Raw genomic sequence first — 6,000 nt, 5'->3', positions numbered from 1 at the left:
ATGCGCTGGAGGCTGTTGTGAGGTGGATGGCTGTTGGGTGGGTATATGCCTGCGTTTGTGTATCTTCGGAGGGGGCATCACAGACACACTGGGAGAGGACACAGGGGACGTCTGAATGGAAGTGGGGGTGGTGACTGCACGTGAGCGCGGTGTGCTGGTGGGTGTGCTGGAGAGGGACACAGTGGCTGTAGAGGTAGTGCATGCAGGTGTGAGTGTAGACGAGACTGGGAGGGAGGAGGGAGACGAGGAGGAGGGGAACACAGTGGAGGCAGTGGATGTTGGTGTGTCTGCTTGTGTGTGGTGCTTGCGTGAGTGCCTGTGGGATGTGTGGTGCTTATGTTTGCCTGAGCTTCCCTTGTGTGTTGAGGTGTGTGCAGGCTGGTCTGATGGTGTGCTTGGGATAGGCATAGGTACAGGGGATTGGGTCTGGGTGGAGGAAGTTGGAGGGGGGAGGCTAGACACAGGGACAATGGCTGCCATCAGTGCTGAGGCTAGAGTTTGAAGGGTTCGATGAAGGGCAGCCTGACCAGAATGAATGCCCTCCAGGAATGCATTTGTGTGTTGCAACTCCCTTTCTACACCCTGGATGGCATTCAAAATGGTAGACTGACCAACAGTGAGTGACCTGAGGAGGTCAATGGCCTTCTCACTGAGGGCGGCTGAGGTGACAGGGACAGGGGCTGAGGTGCCTGGGGCGAAGGTGATGGCCACCCTCCTGGGTGAGAGGGCACGGGGCACAAGCTGAGGGGCTGCTGTGAGGGCGGTGCTGGTAGCGGGGGGGGCGGCGGTACCTGTTGAAGTGGGGGGCACAGATTTTCCCACCACCACAAGGGAGCTCCCATCGGAGGATGAGTCTGTGTTGCTGATTGCAGATACTGTGACCGCCGTGGTGCTCCCCTCGCCCTCCGTCCCACTGGTATATTCTGAGTCCGTAGTGTGGGCCTCCATGCCCATGTGGGATGCAGCTCCCTCGTGCTCCGGTGCCACTGTACCTTCGCCTGATGATGCTAATGCACACAAGATCAGGGAGACCGCAAAAAAAGAGGGGGGGAACAGAAGAAAGACAGGTTGAGGGAATGGCTTACCGCTACCATTGGCGGACAATACAGACACAGCAGCCCCCTGCACTACGTCGCGCTGTTGGGCTCTACAGTGGAATTCCTGGGAAATGGCCTACAAGGCTATGGACGACATCTGCACACATAGATGACCCTGGGGAATGAATAGCTGTACTTGGCACTCTACAGAGGTGGGATGGGGGGACACAGGGCCATGCCTTATGAATGGGCCTAGCCTACGGAACTCGCCCTGGCCTAGGGGAACCCACAGCCCTCCTCCCCCCCCCTAGACACCTTCACTGCGCGCAAAGTCAGCTGAATGATAGTGTACTCACCCCCTTGTGTCTTCTGTGATGCCCTCAAGCACCGATCCAACTCAGGGTAGGCCACCGCCAGGATCCGGAACATCAGGGGGCTCATGGTTCGACGGGCACCCCTCCCACGTTGGGAGGCCATCCCCAGCTGAGCTTCCACCGTCTTCTTGCTCCAGCGGCCAATGTCCTCCCATCTCTTCCGGCAGTGGGCGCTCCGTCTGTGGTGGACCCCCAGGGTCCGGACGTCCTTGGCGATGGCACGCCAAATATCCTTCTTCTGGTGGGCGCTGACCTACAAGAAATGTACAGGGGAAGAAGAGAAGTCATTACCAACTGCACCGTCAAAGTGAGTGGCCCCCATCCCTACCCTTGCCATGTGGCACATGCATTCACCGTCTTTCATGCACTCAGAACTCTGCCCCCTTCCTTCTTACAACCAGCCCTCTCCACACAGGCATAGCCCACACAACATGCTCCCTGTGTACTTACCTGTTGTTCTGGAGGACCGTAGAGTAGCGTGTACTGGGGGGGGACCCCGTCGACGAGCTTCACCAACTCCTCTGCAGTGAAGGCAGGTGCCCTTTCCCCAGACGGACGAGCCATTGTCTCTTCCAGGCCGAGGTCACAGCAGCACTTGCAGTGTAGGTCCTCTCCTGTCGAAGATCAGGTATCGAGTGATTAAACAGTTAGAAAATGGCGGTTACGTCCACGGTGGTCACGTCCGCGGCGGTGCGTACCATCACCGCCGACGTACATCGTCATTGGCTCCTGGGACCCATAGGGTCCAATGTTAACCAATGCAGCATTGTGCCGCGGTCTTCGCCCGCCTACCGCAACGGTGTACAACGCCAGCGCAGTTACCTCACATCCCATTGTCCCGCCTTTAGAGGTCAGGCAGCCGCCATTTCAGGGGCCCACATGGCCTAATTACCAACTGCGTCACACATACCTAGGCCTACTCTCAACACACATACAGGCCACATTTTGTGTATGATTGGTGTTTTGTGCATACTGTGGGTACATACCTCTGAGTTGTTTGACTCTTTGCTCCCTGTTGTCCTTCATAGGCACCGTCCGCTAGGACATGTGAGGATATGGCGGAATCCTCCGGTGTACCGACCGCTGGTTGACCTGTCGACAATGGAGGAAAGACATTTGATCATCACCTACAGGTTTGACTGTGCCACAATCCAGGAACTGTGTACCCAGTTGGAGCCAGACCTCCATCCCACAGGAATCCCCCCTCAAGTGCAGGAGCTATCAGTGCTCCATTTCCTTGCAAGTGGGTCTTTTCAAACAACTGTGGCCATAGCATCAGGGATGTCCCAGCCGATGTTTTCCAACGTGTTGTCCAGAATGTTGTCTGCCCTGCTGAAACACAGAAGTCACTTGGTGGAAGACACCAGGTAAGACCTGTTCTGGAGAAACCAGCTTCTCTGTGACCATTGTCACACTGGCTCCTGTATCTCTCAGAGCTTCCACCTCAGTCCCATTGACTTTAGGCCTCTGCCTATACCTCTCCATGCTGGGAGTTAAGGTGGCCATAGTTGCAATGTTCACCCCACCCACGGATACTAAGGTGACCTCTGTGTACCCTGATCCCAGCCCTGGGCCAACTTCCACCCCCAACCCTACACTAGCAATCCCCTGGGATTGCCCACCAGTGGGGGGCTTCTTGGAGCAGATAGCATCTCCTCTTTTGTGTCCACGTTGATGACACTCAAAACACTTGCCGGCCTTAGCAAGCTGCTGAAACTTTCCTGCTTTAGCAGGATGATAATTCTTTCCCTGATACCCTTTCCCCTTAGAAGTGTAATGGCTCGGGGCTCCCCCACCCTGAAAAGTTTTTCGGGACTCTTGTGAGGACTCCTTGGGCTTTTTATCATCTTTCCCTTGGTTCTTCCCCTGAGAAGAACCATGTCCTCCCTTTTTCTGATCACCCCCTGGGGGTTCTGGTTAACCCTAGTTCTTAACCAGTCATCTGCTGCCTCCCCCAGCTCTCTGGGGTTAGTCAACTTAGAGTCAACTAGATACTGGCGGAGCTTCTCTTGGACACAATTGGTTAGAAGGTGCTCCCTCATAATCAAATTGTAAAGCCCCTCCAAGGTACTTACCTTGTTGCCCTGTATCCAGCCCTCCAGTGCTTTTACTGAAATGTCCACAAAGTCCGCCCAGGACTGGGTGCTTGTCTTTTGGGTGTCCCTAAACTTGAGCCTATACTGCTCTGGGGTCAGACCAAACTTTTTAGTCAAGCATCTCTTCATACTGGGTTATGAATCTGCCTCCTCCCCCGTCAAGGTTAGGAGCCTTTCCCTCCCAGAGTTGGGAACCAACTCCCAAAGAAGTGAACCCCAGTACTGAGGCTTGACTCTCCTCATCTGGAGGGCCCTCTCAAAGGCCCCCAGCCACTTATCTATATCATCCCCCTCTACATAGGCAGGAACCAACCCCTTGGGTAATCTGGGGCAAAACCCCCACCCATGAAAACCTCAGCTTCTTTGTCGATGCCACCATCTCTTTTCTCTTACCTTGCCCACTTTTTCTTTTCTAGGGCCAGCTTCTCTGCCTCCAAAGCTATGAATGCTAGCTGGGCCTCCAGCTCTCTTTCCCTGAGTGACAGGTTCTCTCCTCCTGAAGGGACCCCCTGCCCCCAACTAGCTTTGGGTCTGTCCCTAGTGACTGTATGTAATGAGGAGCGGTCTTCCTCATCCTCACTTAGGCTCAGATGCCCTCCCTCCCCTGAGTGGTTGGAGCTAGCATCCTCCCCTACTTCTCCCTCCTCTGGAGCTTCTTCTGAGTCGACCTCTTGGGCCTCAGCCCATGCTGTCAGGGATTTGATCAGGACATGCTTCCTGAGGTCAGTGGTTGCAGGCAACCCTCTTTCAGTACACAACCCCCTAAGCTGGACAACTGTCAGTGTGGGTAGGCTAGCCAGATCAAGCTCCATGGTTCCCTAGTTTTGTGTCACCAAAAACTTTTTGCAAAAATTGGAAACAAGAATTTAGAAAAATCACAAAAATTCAATAATTGAAATTAATCCAATTTAAAAATTAAAAACAATTTTTGCACTAGGACAATTTAAAGGATTTTTAATTTGTTTTACTTAAAACTGTAACGTAATACTGAACACAAGTACAGGATCCCACCACTGCTCACCAAAAATGTTGGAAAATGGGTTATTGGTAAAGGCAGGTAGGTACCTACACTTAGCAATAGGCCACTAACCTCCACTAAGGTCCAGTTAGGTCTCAGTAAATTAAACCCAGCTCAACCCTTGGTAGCTTGGCAACGAGCGTCAAGGCTTAACTTAGGAGACAGAGTGTAAAGCATTCAAATATCACAAAACAGTAATTAAATAAAACACAGGAAACAGTTAAAAAATCCAGAACCAATTTATAAAAATAGATTATATTTTTATCTTAGAAATGACACAAAAACGAATAAAATCGGATAAGGGGAACCGGAGATATGAATTTTTAAAGAATTATTGTTTTTTAGCGCCTAGAAACAAAAAGCGCCAATCGGGTCATCGACCGGGGCAAAGTCAAAGTTTAAGGCCGACCACGATGGAGCCCTGCTCAGCTACAGGCCGTGGGAGGCCTTGGTTAAAAGTTTACCTTCACACTTTGGTGGTCATTCTGACCTCAGCGGTCTTTTCTCCAGACCGCCGAGGCCGGGGGAGACAGAATACCACCATTGCCGGCGGTATTCATGCCTCCCTATTCCGACATTTCCGCTGGCCCAGCGGACGGTAACAGCGTTACCGTCCGCTGGCCCAGCGGAAATGGCACATCAACATTGCCGCAGGCTCGTAATAGAGCCGGCGGCAATGTTGATGTGCAGCGGGTGCAGTAGCACCCGTCGCGCATTTCATTGCCCGAAATTCGGGCAGTGAAATGCGCGATGGGGCTATGCCTGGGGGCCCCTGCACTGCCCATGCCAAGTGCATGCCAAGTGCATGGGCAGTGCAGGGGCCCCCAGGGGCACCCCCAGTCCCCTTACCGCCAGCCTTTCAATTGCGGTGTTTACCACCACGGACAGGCTGGCGGTCGGGGACTCATAATCCCCAGGGCAGCGGTGCTTGCACCGCTGCCCTGGGGATTATGCCCGCCATGCGGAAGCCTGGCGGGAAAGTGGAGGGGCCGGCGGTATGACCGTGGCTTTTCCGCCACGGTCAGAATTGCTGGCGGAACACCGCAAGCCTGTTGGCGGTGTTACCGCCAAAATACCGCCGGCCGCCAGGGTCGGAATGACCCCCTTAGTCTCTTGTTCGAAGATTTTCTTCAGCGGGACGAACCTGCCAGTCCAATCCGACCTCCTGGAGCCCTTCTCCGGATACGCGATGTGGGAATCCTAGGTGGAGATTTTGACCTTCGGACTTAGTCGTTTTTTCGAGGTGAAAATCCTTCGACCGGGGTAAACCTGGATCTTGATTCGACGTCCCTGGAGCCCTCTTTGGATACGCTGGCTGGGAGGTCCCGGTCAACTTTTTACCTTCGGACTTAGTCTCTTTTTCAGAGATTTTCTTTACCTGGACGAACCAGCAAATCAGGCCGGGTCACGGTTGAGGCAAGAGTTGCGGGTCGGTCCCTCTATGGAGCTTTTTTACAAAAGTTCTCCAAACTTCT

This window comes from Pleurodeles waltl, chromosome 4_1 (genome assembly GCF_031143425.1).
Source record: "Pleurodeles waltl isolate 20211129_DDA chromosome 4_1, aPleWal1.hap1.20221129, whole genome shotgun sequence".
NCBI lineage: Eukaryota > Metazoa > Chordata > Amphibia > Caudata > Salamandridae > Pleurodeles > Pleurodeles waltl.
This window is presented reverse-complemented; position numbering follows the sequence as displayed.